The 21,959-nt window shown below is 52.6% G+C and overlaps 1 protein-coding gene across 5 annotated transcripts in view; it reads right to left on the reverse strand.

The window, feature by feature from the left end:
• Positions 1-21,959, reverse strand: part of ADARB1 (adenosine deaminase RNA specific B1) — a 114,841-nt gene that overhangs the window by 55,318 nt on the left and 37,564 nt on the right. For 3 of the 5 annotated variants that reach the window (XM_060297695.1, XM_030835612.2, XM_060297696.1), the window contains exon 2: positions 11,654-11,789. The gene's annotated coding sequence lies outside the window, so the exon portion shown is untranslated. Of the gene's footprint in view, positions 1-10,152; positions 10,363-11,653; positions 11,790-21,959 lie in introns of all 5 variants that reach the window. The other 2 variants (XM_030835609.2, XM_030835610.2) reach the window with 2 other exon arrangements.

A 21,959-nucleotide genomic window follows, 5' to 3' on the forward strand; every position in this document is an offset into this window, starting at 1 on the left:
AGATGAGCTGATTTGCAGAGACAACAGAGGGCTCGGCCAGGAGCAACGCAAGCCACAGCCCACACTGAGATCTAACCTCCCGCGAGGCCCCTGCTGCCCCGCCCCTGCCCCAGATCACTCGGGCAGGGACCAGGCAACCAGAAACCACCGCTACAGCCCACAGCCTGCCAGGGTCACTCAAACTGGCCAATCCTAAGTGGTTTACTCTGCCCTGCCTTGCTGTTCTCATGGAAACCCCCAAAGGCCTCCTCACTCCCTCCTCCCTCCTGTGACCCAAACGGGTGTCCGTGTCCTGCGGGGTGGGCCACGTGGCCCGGCGTCTCCGCGGCACCTGCGGCACCCACTCACGACTACCCCGCGGGTGCAGGAGGGACAGCAGCACGGTTCTCAAGACGCCTGGTTTGACAACATCGAGTCTGTTTAGGTTCCTTTTAACTAAAGAGCACCGAATAGTCTATGAAACACAAGGACAAGCTGGCTTCCTACTATCGCATCGTACAGCCCAACTTCACATCCGCTCTACATTCGTATAAAGACTCAGGTAAACGTGGCAGTTACGTGCATACAGCCTTCACTTCATAAAGGGATCATTTGTTTTTTCTCATCAGATGACACGGCCGAATGCACAGCTAATCTTCCTCACCTAATAAATGCCGTGTTTTCCGCTTTCTTGACCATCAGAGTGAGTCAGAACCCACCGGGACGACAAGGCAAGTGGCGCCCTGGTGCAGCGCCTGTGGCCGTGGATGGGGGGCGCCTAACGGAGCACCGCCTTTCTCAGCGCGTCTTATCTTACAGCCATTCCACGAGAAGTTCCCACAGGTGAAATAACATCCTCTCTCTGCATCTATCGTGTTCTTCTTTTTTCTTCCCATTTCTTTCTGCTACCTTTAGGATTACTTGAGAGGAGCATAAAAATAGAATACCTGTATTCGTGGGAACCAAGAAATTCACAGCAGAATGACGATGACTTGCTGCGTCAGATATGGTTTCTAGAACCACTAAATTGACAGTTAGTAATCTAAAAGAACACTTCAAAGCTTTTTCCAATTTTAAAGGTACACCGATTTCGGACTTCAGCTGTCACATCTATGCAAGTTAATAACTACTGAATTCCAGGAGAATGTCAGAAACAGTTGTACACCATTTAGCATCTGACATTCCTGGTACCTAATTAATTTTATTTATCTATGTCCTAGAGTAAAGACGCCAACATTTAATGTTCCTGGACTATTAATTTAGGATAAGACCCTTGAAAACTGTTTTTCTACTCTTTCAAGAAGGAAACAAGGAGTTTATTCCATCAGAATTCTACAGTCTCTAAATGAGTCAGTTCTTCATTAGTTATTCACATATAATCCACACACAGGAAACTGTAATGGTACTTGATTTAATACCATGGTGCCTCCGAAAGATCTCTTAATAAGAAACACAGCAAACATTCACTCACTCATCCAACTGGGAGCAAGCACCTACTATGGGCCGGGACCATCCTCGGGGCCAGGGCTCTGTCGGTGAACAGAGGACGTTCACAGGCTCGCGTGGGGCTCACGTCCAACAGGAAAAGAAACCCAGTCAGCAGTGAGCGTCACAGCAGTTAAAGGACTGGCGTGGCAGAGGACGGTGCACGGCTCCAGGGAGACGGTAACGAAGCCAAGCGTAAGGCGCTGAGGAGGCTGACGTGAGGCCCCGGGGAAGAGCGTCCCAAGAAGACAGAGGGCGAAGATGCCAAGGCAGAGCCCAGCGTGGCCCAGGAACAGCCAGGAGGCCAGAAGTGCTGGAGGGTCAGCTCACTCTGCCCGTGAGTTTTCATGGGGCCTGGCCTCTGGCCTCTGGGGAAGGACAGGTGTGGGGCAGGGCTGACGCGGGGAGACAGGTTAGGAGACCACTGTAAACAGATCCAATGGTCAGAGCCTGATGGCCGTGGACAAGGTAAGATATAACCAGACTCGATGCACCCTAGTGGCACAGTAGGCAGGTTCTCCTGATAGCTTGGATCTGGGGCAGAAGGGAAAGAACAGCCCCGGCTTTTGGCCTGAGAGCCCGGAAGGACAGAGCTGCTGAGATTGGAGGCCTGTGGATGGGCGGGGGAGGGGGGGCACCAGGAGGTCAATCTGATGTCCCAAGTTGGAGATGAGGTGATTCCCCAGAAGATGCTGGGGGACCCGGGGTCTGAGCCTAGAGAGCAGGAGAAAGGTCTGGGCTGGAGACTCAGGTGTGGGACTCACCTGCACAGAGGTTAGAGTGGGTGAGTCCTGAGTATTGAGTGTGGACAGAGCTGGGAAAGGCACTGCAGCTGGGCAGTCGGGGGAGGGAACAGCCACTGAGGCGGCATGCACAGGACGAGTGTACTGAGTGACCATCGCCCGCTGGTCACTCCAGCTAAATGTCACCAAATCTTAGCAAAGGAGACTCTGCAATGACCGCACGAGGGGCGGCCTGGACACAACCCCCACTTGTTTCACAACCAGCAGGGATGCCATTCAAGCGTTTTTGTGCAGTGTGAAACCTGCACGGCCGTATAGCATGGCCATGGTTACAGCACAGGGGTCATCAGCACAAAGCCCGGAGCACGTCTCCCTGCTGAAGCCCTGCTCTACCTCCTTCCAGCCTGGGGCCACGGCAAGTTCTCACCCTCTCGGCTCCGAGGTGACAGCGATGGTTGCCCCCAGGCTTGCTGGGGGGACCAAGTGAGGACAGTGTGCAGGCCACAGTAGGGCCACCTTGGCTTCAGCTGCTGCCGTATCACCAGGACCTCCACCTTCTGAAGAGAAGCAGCCAGCTGGAGAGGCTAGGTGATCTGCCCACGGTCCCAACTGGGCAGGCGGCAGGGCACTGTTCCGAACCCAGGACACTCCGCGCTCGGGACCCAAGCTCTTCACCCTCCACAAGGCCGCCATCACAGCAAAAGCACGGCCACTCAAGTTTACTTTTTTAATCTGTTGAGATTTCTCACAATATCAGGTCAAAGCAACACGCATGTATTTCTTCAACTAAGCACACTTCTACTTTCTACGGCAAGACAGTTCCGAGCACATTAGGGTGAGCGTAGTTTGCAGGGCGCCTGCAAGTTTCCTCCACTCAATTAAGATCACGAACCAAAGTAAGCTTTTTCCATTTTCTTTTGAAGTGACTTTACCAAGGAACTTTGGATTGAAATAAAAATTTACATTGATCAGGTAAGTACAGCAGGTGTTGGATTTGAAGAAAAGCGGGGGGGAGACACTTGAATTGAAGGCCCTAAGATTAGTTCCAGTAGCCTAAGGTCACCCAAAACAAGGGAGAGCCACGCAGACAGCTCAGGCGGCCCACGGAGGCTTAAGGTGACCCACAGATGGCTCAGGTGGCCCACGAATGGCTGGGGTGACCCACGGATGACAAAATAGCCACAGATGGCTTAGGTGGCCCATGGAGCAATGCCGGCAGCAGAGGCCATCTCAAACCTGAGAGGCCTGGGCTGCGCACAGAGAGCTCGGATTCCTAGTTACAGACTGAAGGGAAGTTTGAAACAAATAGTGTCATCAAGTCTGAACGCAAATTTGAAACTGAACTGGGTATGCAATTGATAGCCATGGTTTAGACAGGTATTTCTTTAAAGACTATTTTTGAACCAAACTTTAAAAACAATGTTTTCTGTTACTGATTATTGAAAACAAATGAGAACATATACTTTTTGAAGTATCAAGTAAATCTGGCTGGGCCTTCAAAGAAGACAGTGATTTTGCTCAGTCTAGAGCAGAAAAACCTCTGACCCAGGGAACCTACGTATACTTGATCCTAGGGTTGGTTTTTTTTTTTTTTAACCGGGTATGTGTACATGAAAGAACCAACATAAACGTGCCGACGTAGAAGCAATGTACAAAGGACAAAAATGGTCAGATCTGACTAAAAACTCAAACAAGACTGCATGGAAGAGAAAAACCTTAAAAAGAGATCAGAGGCATCTCAGCCTGGATCTGCAGGGTGGAGAGCCAAAGGCACAGAACTCGTGCGTCTAAGGACCAGACACACGACCAGGGAACACACCAGAGCTGAGAGAAGAGAACGCCCCAGAAATGAAGGTCTGAATCTGCCACCAAACGGACACCACGTGCACGAGAAGGTGATAAAAAGCAACGAAAACTCACATTTTTCTCAGCAATATCACTGAAACTCATGACTAGAGAATTCAAAGGAAGTCTAGCCCAGAGCAAACTGGTTACTGAGGCGATGAAGCCGGGCCGGAGGGCGGCGACGGGATATCCCCCAGTCTGAGAGGGGAGTACGATCCCAGCTCGGGTCCCATCAAGCTGGTCAACTACGAAGGTGGGGGGCCCACAAAATCCCGAGTCCCGGTGCAGGGCAGCGCCCAGGCCTCACCTCCGCAGACCCGAGGGCACAGGGGCTGGAGGATACACCCCCACCCCAGGTCTGTGTCCCCAAACTGCTGGGAGGCTCCCAGGAGAGGTGGGTGCTATCCTGGGCAGATGCTCAGAGGGACGTGTGGGGGCAGGTCCCTCACTCTACCCGGGCCCCAGAGAACCCCGCTGGCCAAAGTCTACCTTCACTCGAGAAGTCTAGCTCTCTGGGACGCCGTGGGCAGAGTCTGAGCCCGGGCTTTCAGCCCCTGGATTCCATCACTGATCCCGGCCGCTGCCTGGCCAGACCCACCCCCTGCCCCGGGACCCCGTCCCAGCACACACGGCTGCGCAGTCAGCCTGGGGAGAGCAAGTGGCGGCAGGGACAGGACACTAGAGTGGGCGTGTGGGCCAACATGGCCGTAGGGACGAGCAGCCACAAGACAAGGGCTCACGGGAGAGAAATTTTAAACCTTAAACATTCACATTATTTCTTCACTTTATGCTGGCAACTCTTCACTAAAGATCAAACACACATACACAAACTTGGGTGAATTTAGTCTTATTAAGATTAGCCATCTGTCACCACACATTCAGAACTTGATAGTACAGACTATTTGGGGTTTTGTTGCTTTTGTATTTTATCTTAATTATAAAACCTATTTGAAATATTAAGCTAAAATAATGAAACTGTAAAATTATATTACACATAAATAAGCAAAGCAATAATTTTTTTAAAGACTGGAACAGATGTATGAAACTGTGCTTTCCAATTCCATACCAGGAGCTCAACTTATTAGAATTAAGTTTATAAATTATTTGATAAAATTTAATTTACAAATCAGGTCACTCACTGAACTAAACCAGCTCTAAGTATTCCATACCACTGCCTCACGGGTCCTTTAAAATGGCTAAAGCAAAGCCAGTGAACAGAAACTTTTCTGCAGGAAGTTGCTACCTGGGCTCGGGGTAGGAACGCAGGACAACCGTGCTCAGGATGTGAGACAGGCTTTTTCTTGCCGTCTCAGCGTGACCTCACAGCGCGACCTACCCCCGTCCGCACGGGGCTCGCGGCACGCTTGACGTGTGGGCGCCCCGTGGCCTGCCCTCACCCCTCACCGCTGCGTCCTGGTGTCCTGTCCAAAGTAGGCAATGACACAGAACGCCAACGCCGGACAGGGCCACTCTGTGGTCAGGATGGATCAGGACACCTGAGTGGGCAAGAGGGAACCTTTGGGACGAAGGACACGGGGGTGGTGCTGTGCTAACTGAGCACACTGCCAGAGCACATCTAACTGAACACATACAAAGGGTGGTTTTTACTGCATGTAAACTGTACCTCAATAAAAGCAACTTTAAAAAATCGCAGGAAAAAAAACACAAATAGTAGGAGAAAGTCACAGTCTCAATTTGAAATAAAATGGAAAATACATAGATTTCAAGAAGAAGGAATGAATGGATTCCAAACACAGGATGAATCAGCTGGAAAAGACGGGAACGCACACGGGTCTCTCAACAGGACTGCAGAGGAAGGCTTACAGCGGCTCTTGCTGCCGCCGGCTGACTCCTGAGGAGACCGGAGCGGGGAAGCGAGCAAACTGCCCCACACTCAGGCTGCAGCCGCCTCTAACCACCCCGCCCTACCACCCCAGGCAATGCAAGAATGCAGGAAAAGGACGGCACCGAGCAAAAAAGACGCGACCCAACTATAAAGCAGGTTCAAACGTGGCACAACTTTCGGCAATTAGTGTAGTGTCCTAAAAGAGAAATCACTTAAAAATCTTCCTCTGCACGCAGAAGTGTGACGGAGGAGGAACTATCACCTGCATCTTACCTGGCTCTGTAGTGAACACCGTCTGCTAATCATAATAACATAAATGCCATGTACGGATTTGAAACTGAGTGAACCATGGTTACGAAACAGAAAATAAAATTTTCTACTTTGGTAACATTAAGAAACCCAGAACACCAGACCTGACAGAAGCTGAACAGCGGAGAGTGAGGAGGAGGTGACGGGCAGGGTAGGGTACGTGGCCAGGTCCACCTGACACGTGGGGAGCCAGGAGACGTCCAAGGTCCAAGAAACTGGCTAAGAATCCGCAGTTCCTAAGACAACCAGCAGGGAACGTGGCTGCCAACCTGGCCGGCTGACCCCGTGCTCCTCCCCAAGCCCCCTTTCTCCTGCCCCCTCTCGCAGAGATGTTACAGGAGTTAAATACTGGCTTTCTCAGTCTCCTTTGTGACTACAGCTGGCCACACGACATTGTTCTGGCCAACGAGATATAAATGAAAATATGCAGAGGCTTCTGGAATGCCCCTGATGAAAACGACAGAAATGGGCTGCACTGCTTGCTCCTTCCTTCCCAGTTGTTATTGCCTTGAACACAGATGTGATGGCCGGAGCTGCAGCAGCCACACTGCAGACATGAATGGTTAGGAGAACTGCAGAGACACCGAACCAGACTCCTGACGTGGTCGTGCTCTGAGCCAGCTCTAGCAAAAACCTACCTTTGCTTTACTTATGAAATAAGTAAATGAATAAACCCCCAGTTGTTTAAGATACCACAGGTCATGTTTTCTGTTACTTTCAGCCAAAAGCACTCCTAAATGACACGGGAAAAGAAGGGAAGGCAGAAGTGTAAGTGAGCTAAATCCTCCCGTATCTAAACTGAAAGTCAACAGATACTGTCCAAAATTAACAAATCAAATAGCTGCACGTGTATTATTAAGAAACAGGAAGCACGGCAGTGACTGCCATCCACACCAACAGCAGAGCACCCGCCCAGCCAGCCCTGGAGAACGACCTTTTCAGCCCTCCTGCCATTGGTCACGGCCACGTGACGACAGCTCTACCCACCGGGATGGAAACAGAAGCATCACGAGGCAGCTTCTGGGAACCTCTCCAAGAGACAGCACACAGGTGCCCTATATCATACCCCCTCCAGCACCTGCCCCAGCTATGGGTGGTTCACACACAGCAGACCGAACACCAGGACAGACGGACACCAGGACAGACGGTCTGGGCCTGGACGGGCGCTGCTGCTTCACCTTCCTCCTGGTGAAGCTCCTCACGCGGCGCCTCTGTCCCCGCAGCCAGTCCTCACACTGGCCAATCCAGAAACACAGGTATCTACAACTCTTTAGAACAATCAGGGCTGCCTCTGGGGAGGGCGAGGACCGCGGACCGCTGCTTTCCACCAAAAGCCTTTTTAAATTACGTGACTTGTCTGACTTCAGAAGACATCGCTGGTAAAAACTGAAAAACAGAACCCAAGCAGGCCTGGTCTCCTCTCCCGCACCCCCACGTGCCTCTGCCCAGCCGGCCTCGGCCCTGCCCCTGCATGCCCCCACCCACCACAGTCGCAGCCCCTCTTGGGCCCACCAGGCTGCTGGGGTCCTCTCCTGCCCCTTCCCCCCGCCCCCTGCCCCCCTCCCCATGCCATCTGCCTGGAAAATACACACCTTTCAAGACTCCTCCCGCCTCCACGAAGCCTGCGGCCCCTACCGCAGGGGGAGAACAAGCCACCTGCCTCTGGCCCCTACTTCTGTCACAGCAGCAGTAGACACACCACTGTCGTCACCTGCTCACTTCCCTTCCCCCCAGCCATGTCCCCGCCCCAGTGCCCGCCTGGGCAGCGCTGCAGAGGCCTGAGTTCCACCATGACCCAAGAGACCCACCCCTTCCTCTAAGCAGCTCTGGGCTTTGTTCTTCCAGAACGGGCCCCACGGAGCTCTCATCGCCGCTGCCAGCTGCTGCCCCACAAACTTGAGGGAGTGATGGAGAGGCCACATCGAATGCCCTAGCCCGCGTCCAAAACGCCATCCGTACACCGTAAGACCAGCAAGGGCCCGCAGCATCCTGGTAATAAGGCGGTCAGGAGACAGCCTTCCAGAATTCTCCATCTGCACAGGAGGGGCAGGGGTTCTCTGATAAATTCAGCATTTCGAATTTTACAGAGGGGTGACTACACAACGCATCTGTCCGCAAGAGGGCACTGCTGTATTTCTACAAGTCCCTCCGCGAGGAAACGAGGAAAGCATACCAGATTTTTCCTGTATCTGTTTCTTTTTACACGTTAGTCTTAAGTATCTGGAGCCATTATTTGGTATTTAGTCATGACCAGAGCACAAAACGGCTACAAGAAAGTCAGCAAGCAGCTACTAAGAGCAGCAGATACCACTCTGCACCCAACACTGCAAAGGCAATTGAAGTTTTATTCACTAGAGTCAGACTTTTGAGGTTAACTGTGCACCATTTTGCTTGCAGCCACCCTCAGGCAGGGGTGTGGAGAGAAGGCGTGTCAGGGTCCCTCCTGGGTCCTTTCTGCGACACCACCCCCTGGGAGAGGTCCCTACCGCTGCCCTGAGGGTCCCCCTCACGGCCAACGCTGCCTGGAGCGACAATGACTCTTCTCCGTTCCCACCAGCATCAGCGGGTGATGTCCGGCCCGTCCCACCCTGGTGCCGAGGGCCTCGGTCAGTGCCTGCCCACAGATGCAAGGCACCTATCTGCTGGGTGAATGAAAGAGTGGGGGACGCAATACACATCTTTCTTGAACACTGCAGCAGACCCGTGACCTCACAACCAGGGGCGCATCTTCCTGGACGCGCTTTGTGGAGCTGACGCTGATGAGTCAGTCCAGATGACACAAGGACACTTTCTCAGTGGCAGTGACTCATGCCAGAAACTCACTGAGAATCACTCTTCGTTCTCAGCCCAATTTTGTTTTATTTCACTGACCTTCAGGAACGTTTATAAACTGAAGTGTCATCTGTGTTAAATAGGTTATGTTAGCCAGTAAATCACACTAAAGGGGAAAAATGTCAAGTATCTGCCCCCATGTAAGGAGTCCGCCCCCTGCATAAGCGCTGGGTGTCCCTGCAGCGATGCCTCTCCCCACCTCGGGCACTAGGAGCCCTGGAGTCGCCTGCACTCGCGGGGGCCCACGCCTCACGCCGCGGGGGGCTCCTCCCCGGCCCACAGCTGCTCCAGCCTTCAGGACACCCTGCAGGCCTGTGAGGACCTCGACGCCACCCTGTCCCCGACAGCCCCTCCCTGCCACGTTCTCCTCTCGGCCAAGCCTTCTGTCAGTGACCGCTGGGGGTGGCGGTGGTGGCCACGTGTGGACGTGGTCTGGTCGTCGCAGGTCTGGGGCACTCTGGCACCGTGCAGGGAGAGGGAGTGTGTGGGACAGCAGGACTGTCCCAGAAACAAAGAACTGTCCTGCCTGAAGCACTACCATGCAGGTGACGAAGAGGTTCATGGTTACTCAAGCCCCGTTTCATATATTATCAACTTCCAACACACCCAACCATCCAGAATCGTAACTGCCAAGCGAAAAGCAGGGAGAGCTGCGTCGCGCTTCTCCAAGAATGCATCCACGAGCTGAACGCCATCCCACTCATCTACACCCTCGGTCTGTGTCACCCTTGCAGCGCCTGCGTCTCTGCATTTACAGGCGTGCGTGCACAGGGTCCTCCCGAGAGCGGCGGTGCCCGGCGTTCACATGTCAACACGAGAACTATTTCGTGGTACGTTCTTAATTTCTCTTTTATTACATTTGAGTACGGTTGTAATTATATAAAGTGGTACCTTCTACGATTTCATTTCAGAATAAAAAGGGGAGTCAATCAATATTTGTTATAAGCAGAATGCTGGGGTTGGCGGCAGTGAGACACACCGAGGAAAAGCCCCGGCGTCTGAGCAGACTCAGGGCTTCCCTGGGCCTCCCTCAGATGTGTGCAGCTGCGTAAGTGCTGCAGCGGTTCCACAGCGCAACCCCCGAGACGCCCCAACCTCGGAAGATGTTCTCACCTGTAAGACACAAGAAGCAACTTCAATCTTTTTAAGGAGCAAGGGAGGCAAAAGCAGCAACTGTGCCTGAAACTAAAAATACAGGCTCCCTCCAGCGTCACCGTCAGATGGCAAATGAGGCTACTGACAGGAGCGCTTCCACCAGTGGAGACTTTTTCTGGCCACTTCCATGGGTTTTTTTTTCTTTTTCAAATCACTCTGAAAAAAAGACTAATACATCAGATTATTGTTGCCAGAATTAGCTCTCATTTTATGAAACAAATACAAAATGTCTGTTCTGCAACTAACATCTGTCAGCACAGAATCAGCAGGAGACGTGATTCACGACGTTGTGGTATCTGATCATTCCCAGCCCTCCGTCCTGCTTCAGATGCCACCTTTTGTCCTTGGTTATTTCTTCTATGCCCTCAAGGACAATTTACTTGTGCAAAGGAACATAAATAACTCGCTTCTCCGGTGCATGCTTACATTACATAAAAAACACTTCCTATTTCACTTAAACAGCATAATTAATGAGGCAGTTTACGTCCATGGCACCTTGGACATAGGTGGCCATAAATCACACTTCACTCGCAGCACTAAAGCACGTCTCACTCTGGGATTCTCGCCGTCGCTCAATAAACTCCAGCTACAGAGAAACTGATTCAAGATCACTAATCGAGCTGAAAGATGAGCTGTGGTTGAACGTAAGACTCCACCCCTCTGGCACAAGCAGCGGTAAAGTAACCTTGGTTTTGCCCTCGCCATGTGCCAAAAAAAAAAAAGCAAGAAAAAAAAAAAGCATCAGTCGAAGAGTAAGCAAAACCTCTTTTAAAGGCCTCCCTGGGAACCAGGTGCCTGACATTCTTGACGTTGACAGACACAGAAATGGCAGGGGGGGCCTTTCCAGGCGCACCTCTCCTCCCCCACCCGACCCCGTGGGCTCCACGTCTGCCCCGTCCAACGTGCCCCGGCCCAGAGGGTGCTGTGATGTGGCAGCCACTCCCCAGCCCCCAGCGAGGGAGCGAACGTACACAGAACGCGCTCCTGCACTCAGCAGCCTCTGGCGGCCACTTCCGTCCACTTCTTCCCCTTGAAAAAACCTCCGTGAAAGTTCAACGCTAGACCTTCTGCAGGCTGCAAATTAACCTGACGTCACACTACCGCGATTTTAACACCTGTCTCAACTCCTCTCAAAAGCAGACGCTGAATCATGTAACAGTCACAAAAATAAGTGCTAACGAAATGTTCTTTTAATCACCTCAAGGAAAAGAATTTGCGGCAAAGGCTTCCCAGCAAGTCCAGCGTGGCGTCCCCTCTGCAGGGACCGCGCCGGCCGCTGGGGGGCAGCAGAGCACCGGCCGAGAGACCGCAGGGACCGTAACAAACCGTCTCTGCTGGAAGCGAGCCCATCACACGCATATTAAATGGCAAGCCGAAGGCTTAACTAATCATCTACGGCAAGCCAGAGGCACTCTTGTTAGTCAAATGTTAGCAGAGATGTACGCGTGTTTGCTCTTACCTCGCACTCAACGTGTTTCTGTTTCCTCGGCCCTTCGGTGCAGGTGGGGCGGAGAAGACCTAAGTGCGGCGTCTGGTTGGCGAGCTTCCTTCAGGCCCCTCTCCAGCTCTCTGTGCCCAGCCTGAAAGCCTTCCCTCTGTAACAGAAGCATTCCATTACTTTGCATTAATTTAACTCAGTAGTAAAGCTTTTTCACCAGTGCAGGAGCTAACTCTAATAATAAATATTGTTAATTAAAACTCCTCTCCTTGGGAGATGATCCTGCAGGCCACACAGCACAGGCAAAAAAAAAAAAAAAGAGTCCTCTCCTAAACATGTTTCACTTACTTTTACTGTACGCTTACGATTTTTAAAGCAGATACCCGATGATCAGTCACGCCTTCACCCCCGCGACGATAGGCAGACAGACGCGCACGTGACAGGCGCCACCGGATCTCTGCTGGCGGACGTGCCAACGCAAACGAGCACCGACCCACGCGCTAAGGAGGGGGGTCTCAGGCAAAGTCCTGTATGGACCTATCTTCCGAAAAAGGGAACGTCACACGCACGGGCCTGCGCCCGTGCGTGAGTGCAGACAGACCCAGAGCTGCACGTTCGGCATCCTCCCTGCCCCTTCCCACCCAGGCTCAGGAGCTGAGGCCAGCCCTGCGTCTGCATCTCCATGTTATCTCCCCGCCGACCAGCAGCACGACCGCAACACGCTAAAACACCTACAGAACCTGAACATGGGACGTCTCTATTTTCTTTCTGAAAAACAAACTGATATCCAAATGACGTCTGTGCTGGGCTCCTCCCGTCACCCACCCACAGCGTCACCCACCCCATCACCACCCGGCGGCCCACCTCCACGCCCGGGGGGAGACAGTAAAGGGGCGCTGCCTCGGTGCCCACTTCCGCGGCAGGTGGGAGTGGGTCGCAGCAGCCGGGACACGACCCCCCGCACTCCAAAGAGAAAGAGGAAGGACCAAGTGCGAGCCACTAGGGGTGAAGTGTCATTGCAGGAGCTTCACAAAGCGAAAGTCCACAGACTAAAACAGAGCGAGGAGAACACGGCAGGAGCGTCATGACAAGAGGTGCGGCAGGAGCGTCACGACAAGAGGTGCGGAGCTGCACTCGGACACACAGAGGAGCCTGTAAACCAAGACCTTTAAATACAAAGTAGTGGAACGGGGAGATGGAGGCTGCCATGCTCCCGGGGGGACTGCAGGGCCGCAAGGGCGGGCTTTGGAGCAGGGCCCTGGGCGGACACCCTGGCTCTGCGAGCGGTGACTCGGCCTCTCCAGCTCCTGGGACAACACGCTCCAGACCCACGGCCCCCTCCAGCCATTTGGGTGACCCCAGCTGCGGTCCCAGTCACCGTGGAGCACAGGCAGGCCGTTCCCTCACACCCGACCCACGACATCACGAGCACAACCAAACGGTGGCTGTTCTCAGCCCCCAGGTTTTGGGGTGGGTAAGTTAGGCAGCAAGAGACCACCGAAATGGAGCTATCACTGCAAACCCCGACAGCACTAACGGAGAGTAAGAGGGTACTAGGAGCTTTATTCCAAAACTCTGGTAAACTGAGGCAGAATGAGCAAATTCCAAGAAAAACGCAACTCATCAGTGCCGACTCAGGAAGAAACAGAAAATCTGACTAAACTACCAACATTAAAGAATTAGAATCAAGAAAGAAAACTCAATGTACAAAGAACACTCCACGCCTAGATGGCTTCTCCAGAAAGTCCCACCCAGCATCCAGCAGGAACACATCTGTGAAGCACATGAAGAAAACGTATGGGCCAAACTCACTCCTGAAGACGGATGTAAAAATCCTCAACAAAACGTCAGCAAACGCAATCCAACAATGTTTTTAAAGGCTGATACAGCATGATCAAGTTGGATTTGTGCTGGGAACACGAAAATGACTGCGTGCATGAAAATCAACTGATGTAATCCACCACGTTAATAAGTCAAGAGGGACATAAGAGAATATACCCACGACTCCGTACGTGAAGCTCAATCACAGGCACAGCTAAGCTGGATTCTGAGGGGTGCACGCTCCGTGGTAAACTAAAAAGAACGGCAAGGACAGGGTGACTCTGAAACACAGGACAGCGGCCATATGGACAGGGAGGGAGGGGCAGTGGTCAAGGAGACGGAGACACGACGTCTGTTTTTAACCCGGGGGGCGGCTGCACGGACGTGTCATCAGAACTACTCTCTTGGGCTTCCCTGGTGGCACAGTGGTTGGGAGTCCACCTGCCGATGCAGGGGACACGGGTTCGTGCCCCGGTCCGGGAGGATCCCACGTGCCGCGGAGCGGCTGGGCCCGTGAGCCATGGCCGCTGGGCCTGCGCGTCCGGAGCCTGTGCTCGCAACGGGAGAGGCCACAGCAGTGAGAGGCCCGCGTGCCGCAAAAATACAAAATAAAAAAGGAACTACTCTCTTACACCCGCACTCTTCTGCGGGAACCACACAGCTCACAACACAGATGCTTGAGGCAACAACCAGGCACGGAAAGCAATCCACGCCTGCAGTGCCCACGGCGTCCAGGAGCATCGCCGATCGTGACGGAGCCCCGCACAGCCAGCCCGGGAACCACGCGGGCGAGGGCACCGACCGCCCGCAGTCGGGCTGGTCTGCCACACCCACGCACGGCCCCTCAGTAGCCGCGGGTCCTCTGCGTCCGCAGGCCGCGCAACACTGTAGAACCGACGGCTGGTCGAAGTCCGAGCGGGCCACACCCACGTTGTTCCAGGGCCAACTGCAGCCGCCACACAACGGACCAGATGAAGCCCGTGGCGGCGGCCACCACCTGCAGCAGCAAGAGGGCTGTGGCGGCAGGACCGCGAGGAGAGTCAGGAGAGGCAGCTAGAGGTTTCCTACTTCCTGCAGAAGACAAGAAGAAAGACCCTGTGGGGAAAGGCGGGGAGCTTGGGGAGCCAGGCTCTGGGGGGAAGAGGCCAGTGGTGAAGCAGGGCTGAGTCAGAACCCTGCCCCGTCTCGTTCGCCTGGATGCACCATAGGAAACGGGCAGAGCACGGGACACCCTTAAACCCCCAAACGGGGTGGAGGTGGGGTGGGACACACAGAGGAGCCCCGCCAGCTGGTGGCTCCGTGGCCTCCGGCCCTGACATGTTCAGGCACCACCGCCTCTGGAGCCTCCTCCTGGCGACTGCGCCTGGCTCGGGACACCCTCCTCTGACAGCGGCATGACCCCAAATTAGTTGGGCTGGAGGGGTTTCTACAGCGGGTTCCAGCCACCTCTCTGCTGACAAGAGGAGTTCAGATGCCACAGCAATGATGATAAAACAGGGGTCACGTGAGATTTAGCGCGCCTCGTACTAACTGCAAGTCCAGAACTAGTTGTATTAAGATAAATGCCTCACTCAGCACTTGGTGGATTGCTGTGCCCTGATAATCCCATTGATTAAATGAAGCAATTGCATTTCCTTTTAAAGTGCTATTTATCGGTATAATATAATGAGACTGGAAATTAGGGCTTAACTCTGCCACAAAACAAGTGCTCTCATTTTCTACCTTGGAGGTGTGTAAACCTGTTACATGAGCGTGCAGATTCTCTGATGTTCAGAGACACCGACTGCTCAAGATACAAGGCTTGTGTGCTCAAGGCGAGTGAACAGGTGAACGATCACCTGAGGGACGCCGAGACAAGCAGCGGCCTCCCCGCATCACTGACAGCGGCCACTGCGTTAAGTGCTTAACTAGTCCTATGAACAGGTACCCACAAAGAAGGATGGCGAGCGGACGGGCACCGGGAAGAGAGGCTGCAGGTGGCGCCCGAGACACGGAGCCAGGGCAGGGAGGGCGCCGATGCCCCTCCGCTGACACAGAAAGCAGGAGGAGTCCATCAGGATGCTTCTGGTGAGAGGGAGAGGGGAGGCCTCTCAGGAGAAGCTGGCATGAGAAAGAGGAATCCAGGCTGTGTTTTCAGAAAGATCACGCTGACAGCTCTGTGGGCAAAGGCCAGAGGGTGAGGCTGGGACAGTTAGGGGACAGAGGGATTACAGAGACGGAAAACGTCAGAGGTATCTCAGAGGTGCAGTGGACAGGCCTTGGGAATGAGGCCTGCAGGGGGAGGGATGAAACGAAGCCGGAGTGTCTCCAAGGATGCTGGTTCCTTCAAAGGGGCAGAGAGGCTTTCCAATAACCAATGTGAGAAAAGCAAAAGAAAACAGGAAATTTTAGAAGGTGGGTGTTTTTCAACTGTTCTGAACTATGAAAACCTCTGCAGTACATTAACTGGGGTCGTTGATATTTCAGCTTCAACAAGGACAAAACCTTTCCTGGCTGAGATTCCATAAGAATAAAGTCAATTCTAGTATGTGAACTACTATGGAGAGAAGTGAAAGCTTCATGTGGTAAAACTGCAATGAACACTTAACTACAAGAACGTTCAACTAATCAGTACAAATCCCAAGGAAGGGGAACGGCCATTAGACAATATCACGCAGTCAGGGCTTGATAAACGGGGCAGGGAGGGGGGCACTGGCCCTCAGTTCCTCTGATACTTCTATGAAGAAAGAAATGCCCAAGGAGATGGTAGTCTAGTCCAGAGGTCTTGGTTTGATTTAATCTTTTTTTTTAAATGAATTTATTGATTTTTGGCTGCGTTGGGTCTTCGTTGCGGTGTGCGGGCTTCTCACTGCGGTGGCTTCTCTTGCTGCGGAGCACGGGCTCTAGGCGTGCGGCCTTCAGTAGCTGTGGCTCGCAGGCTCAGTAGTTGTGGCACATGGGCTTAGGTGCTCCGCGGCATGTGGGATCTTTCCGGACCAGGGCTCGAACCCGCGTTGCCTGCATTGGCAGGCGGATTCTTAACCACGGCGCCACCAGGGAAGCCCCTGATTTCATCTTTTTTGTACGATTTAAACTCCATTTGGAATTCCCTGGCAGGCCAGGGATTAGGACTTGGTGCGTTCACTGCCAGGGCCCGGGTTCAAACCCCGGTTGGGGAACCAAGATGCCGCAACCCGCGCGGCGCAGCCTAAATAAACAAAGTCCATTTGGGAAGTGCTCTACGTGGCGCATTTTGTTCCGTGACGTCCGAGAACCACACTTGTCAATGCTCCCGCGCAGGGCCCACCTTGGTCTGAGTCAACGGGACTGGGTCCAGGTCGAGAACACTGGATCCACCTCGTCCTGAAGGCTCAACCAAACACGCTTCTCACGTGGCCTTGGTGCCTCCCAACAGCGCCTCAATTTGCCAACCTTTCACTTCCCCTGCATTTTGGGCTTAACAGACCAACCAAAATGGACTCTGTCATTTGCTCTACTTAGTGAGTTAAATACATTCCAGGTTCTGAGCAAAGACGCATAACGTACTTTCCCTCATAAGCAAGATTCCTTTGGGATGAAGCACTGCAACAACGTGGCTGGGTCTCTGAGTCATCACGCCGAGTGAAGCAAGCCAGACCAAAAAGGGACGTGCTGCCCGACCCATCCGCGTCAATTCCAGAAGGTGCAAAGGACCCACTGTGGCAGGAAGTGGGCAAGTGGGGTCGTGTTCATGACCTTCACAGGGCGGCGCTCCCACGGGGTCTCGAGACTCATCCAGTTGTACGCGTCACAGGGTACAGGGTCTGGCCACGTGTCAACCGCACCTCAAGAAAAGCTGTTTTTAAAAGAGACTACTTTGGGAGATCAGCTGGGTGCTCTGTGACCACCAGAGGGGTGGGATGGGGAGGGTGGGAGGGAGGGAGACGCAAGAGGGAGGAGACATGGGGGTATATGTACACGTATAGCTGATTCACTTTGCTATACAGCAGAAACTAACACACCATTGTAAAGCAATTATACTCCAATAAAGATGTTAAAATAAATAAATAAAACTTAAAAGCCTACTTTGTTCTGAATTTTAAAACCCCTCTTCCTATTTTTTTGCAGTGAATTGGTAACATTACTGGAAATATTTTTATGACCTGAAGGAAATGTTATTTTTTCAAACTTTCAACAATCAAATACTTCATGGGAAATTAACGCGTGTTGCAAACATTAAAACAATTCATTAAATAGGTGGGAGACTTCTCCCTATCTCTCTATATTTTATTGTTTTATGATGTTTTTTAGAGAAACCCAATGTTCCCACCAGTAGGAATGAGCCCTGCGTCTCCACAGGAAGAAAGCAGGGATGGAGTGGGGGAGAGAGAGACAGAGACAGACAAAGAGAGAGGGAGAAACACAGAGAGACACACAGAGAGAGAGGGACAGAGAGTCACAGAGAGAAGGGGAGTGAGGAACAGAGACAGAGGCGGGAACAGAGCGGGCGAGCAGGGCGCTGTCACCGCAGCGCCCAGAGCACAGCCTCCCCCTGCCTCTCCTGCACTCAGGCCCAGGACGATGCTGACACACAACGAAGGCAGCACCGGCCGCACCCAGCACAGAAAAGGGGCGACTCAGTCCCGGGCTCAGCGGGGACGGCCTGAGTCTCCAGGACGTCAGGTGCAGCAGGTGCGGAGGGACAGGCGCTCGGGGCCTCCCTGTCCTCAGCTCCTGTTCCCTTCAGGACAAACCAGCAAGGCCAGTGGGTGAGCGAAAGAGGGGTCTTTGCAGGGGAGCCCAGAGGCATGCGGCCTAGACTCCCCCACCCCAGCCGACAAAGCACAGGACCAAGGGAAACGTGAGGAGGACCCAGGGCAGCAGGCGAGGGGGGCCTGGCCCAGAGGATGCCCGCCCGCCCTAGGGCCACAGCCGCTACCCACAGATGCCGGGAAGCCCACCACGACGGCCCCGCCCACCTCCCCCCAGAAACCTGGACTGGATCATGAAGAGAACAGCCGGAGAAAAGGAAAAGCCCTCCAGGCTGAAATGCACGAGCCGAGTACACAAAGGAGAGTGAAAGGAAGAATTAAATGCAAAGGAACACTCAGGAGGCTTCCTGTAACTGAAAGAACAAGGACCCGAGACCCGCACAGGCCAGAGCAGGTGAGGAGAGATGTTAGGGGCAGCGGCCCCGGGCGGGGGAGCGCTGAGACCGACCATACACTTCAAGGTCTAAAAAACCAATAACGTGGAGACTTCCCTAGGGACGTGTGTCCCTGGGTGACAACAGCGCCAGCTTCTACCGTCACATCCTGCGTTACATAAACTTGGGACATCCACCAGCCACACTCGATCAGATTCATGTCAAACTAACACGTTCTCATTAGCTCTTAACTAAAATCCAACCAAATGTGATAGCTCTGTATTTCTCAAGTAATGTTATAACTTTAAAAGTATTCGGTAAGGTTATTTATCAAATACTGACAATTAATATATTCTATAATCCACTGCAAGGAGATGAGCTGTCTAAATAGGAAAAAACCTTTAATCATTTTTGATAGAAAGTTCTCAAATCTGTCTCCCTGCTCTTACATAAGATGAACTAAATATAAGTTTTTAACCAGAAAATGCCCTTTGGTTAGGGAACAGAGAGGAGAAAAGGGCAGGTCCTTAGAAGGAAGGAACCTCCCGTGGTGGGGAGACCAGCCTCCCTGGGTAAATAAATGAAAGTAACTATTATAAACTTAGACCCCAGAGACCAGGAGGCCGGGGCCCGGGAGGGATGGTAAGACCCCCGCCAGTGGGAGGGGAGGGGGCAGATCCCCTTCCACAGTGAGAAAAGCCAAGACATCTCGAACGGCACCTCGGGCCTCTGCCAGCAGCGCCACACGAGGGTCCATCTCAGAAGGAGGGGGGGGTCGCGGAGAGAGAGTAGCGGGAAAGAAGGTGGGAACAGGCGGCTGTGAACCTCACAGGCCCTCAGAGGAGGGAAAGGGGGCCATGCTTCCTGACTCTCCTCACAGCCGCTGTGACCTTGGCTGGAAACCCATCAAGGACGTTGCAGGAATTAAAAACTACTGCCAACTTCTGTTCCAAACAGAGACACAAAAACCGTAACCAAAGTACGAGCAAATTCAAACCCACGCACGTCTGGAAAAGAGCACGTCACAACCAAGTGCGACGTGTCCACACCAAGAAGCGGTGGCTGGCTGAAGTCTGAAAATAAATCAACACTCCACGTCGCCAGTGACATTTCTACTCAAGAGCACTTTCACTCGGACTCCTCAGTAACCCCAACTGGCATCTCCCTCAATGTCCACTGGTGTGATGAACCCGGTACTCTGCTCAAAAACCACACCCCACTGTGGAAGAGAACTGAAAACAAGGAGAGAAGAAATACAGAAGCTGAGAGGATGAAAAACAGTATTTCTGCCAATCATGAAAATAAAGACCAAGCACATAAAAGCCCCCGCCCCCCGCTTCCTTCCCTGGGGAGGAGGAAGGGCGACAGGGCTCGGTGTCCGTCAGGAAGTAGCAAGAAGAGCCACAGGGTGAGGCAGGGGGGACAGCCAGCTGGCCACGTAGCCTCTGTCCTCTGTTCTCCACACGTGGGACGGCCTCCCGGTGGGCGCCGGGCAGAGGGCTGCTCCACACTGTTCCTAGAGCAGGGGTGCAGAGGGTTCCCCAAGTCCGTGGAAAGAGTGAAATTAGACACAAAATGGTGTGTCTGTGTGTCCAGGCGCATCTTCCCAGTGAAAACGGACAGGGCTTCAGTCAGATGCCCAAAGAGCCCCTGGCCTGCAACCTGTTTCAGGTGAGGATCTAACCACTGGCTGCGACTGACCCCAAACCCAGTCCTCTCTTTGGCACTTAACCAACAAAACATGAGGGCCTTTCCTTTTCCAATACTAGTTGATGGTAACCTATGAAGTGTTATTAAGGAGCACGCAAATCTGTAATTCCTAACGCACAGCTGGGGTGTCCCGAGTTTGCAGACAGAAGTGTGGTCCCCACACCCAGCACAGGCGCCCGCAGAGGGCCACGCGTCCCACGTTCAGGAAGAACACTTCATTTTCGACGACAGCTTTAATTTACCATGGATTTCAATGGCTGCTATTGTTATTTTTATCGCTATAACTTTAGCTTTGTTTTATCATTTCTCATTAGTTTAATATGGGTTGTTTGTATACACAGGGATGAAAATTTTGTCAGCTTTCTGGAACGATAATTTTCCAAAAACTAAACTTACCAGCATCATAAATCATCTCCGACTTTACTGCAAAACACATGCACAGAACCCCTCCGAATCGTAGGGGTACAATGAGGTAGAGATGTCTCATTTATTGGCAATGTGCTGACTCCCAGTATATGAAATTTAACTAACTTGCAACACACTACCAAGGTAAGCGTAACAAAATTACCCAGCTATTTTTAAGTTTATGGGGCACTGTTACATAATACAAAATGACAAGTAAAAGTACAAACCGTTTCTTAAAACATTTATATATGCTGCTGACAAATTTACTGGAACTGCCTCATTTAATTTCTTCCCAATCCTTTGATAATGTTGAGCAATTTTTCCAGGGGAAAGAAACCCCCGCCCCCCCGTTCAAGATGTTCAAAGGTACAGAACCTTGCCACTAACAGTGATCTAAAGACTTTTAATTGTAAATCGTGGCAAAGTCCACATCTTCCTTCCTTTCTTCCCAAGGCCCTGTTGAAAGGTCAGAAGAGGTACTTCCTGGCCATGAAGGAGTCGTAACAGTGCTGAAAAATTACAAAGGGGGCTTGCAGCCCCGGCAGCTGGGACGGGCGGTCATGGCAGACAGCAGGCGGACCCAGGCTGACTCGCGGAGTGGAAGGAGCCGTGTGCAAGACAGCGGGGTGCGGCTTCCCAAGAGCCAGGAGCCAAGGGCAGGGCTGTGACTCCCCGGCCGCAACTTGAGAATACTCTGCAAAGACAGTCTGAGGTTTCCAAGGCGGGGGGGGGGGGGGGTGGGGGGGGTGTCCAAGTATGGTCACTTGGACCTGGAAGAGAAGCGTATCAGGGTGAAGAGTAATTGTAAGTCAAATAATCAGCACTAGAGGCCACGGGCAGGGAGACAAGGAGAGAGCTGGAGACATCTACCTGCAAAAGAACGAGGATCGAGCTGCCATCTGATTTCTCACTGGCAACACCAGACTCCGGAAAACACCAGAGCATACTTTCTGAGCTCCAAGGGAAAACTGTATGAACCGAGAATTCTAGACCCAGCCAAATTACCAATCAAGTATGCGAACAAATAAACCACATGTTTGAACACTGCACGCAGTAACCCAAGAAGTCTCTGAGCCATGCATTCCATAAAGAAGTGGATTGAGCTGGGGCGAAGTGAGAGCAGCATTGACATACATACACTACCAAACGTAGAACAGTTGGCTGGTGGGAAACAGCAGCACAGCACAGGGAGATCAGCTCCGTGCTTTGTGACCACCTGGAGGGGTGGGGTAGGGAGGGTGGGAGGGAGGCTGAAGAGGGAGGGGATATGGGGACACGTGTATGCAT

The sequence above is a fragment of the Globicephala melas genome, chromosome 4, assembly GCF_963455315.2.
Source record: "Globicephala melas chromosome 4, mGloMel1.2, whole genome shotgun sequence".
Taxonomy (NCBI): domain Eukaryota; kingdom Metazoa; phylum Chordata; class Mammalia; order Artiodactyla; family Delphinidae; genus Globicephala; species Globicephala melas.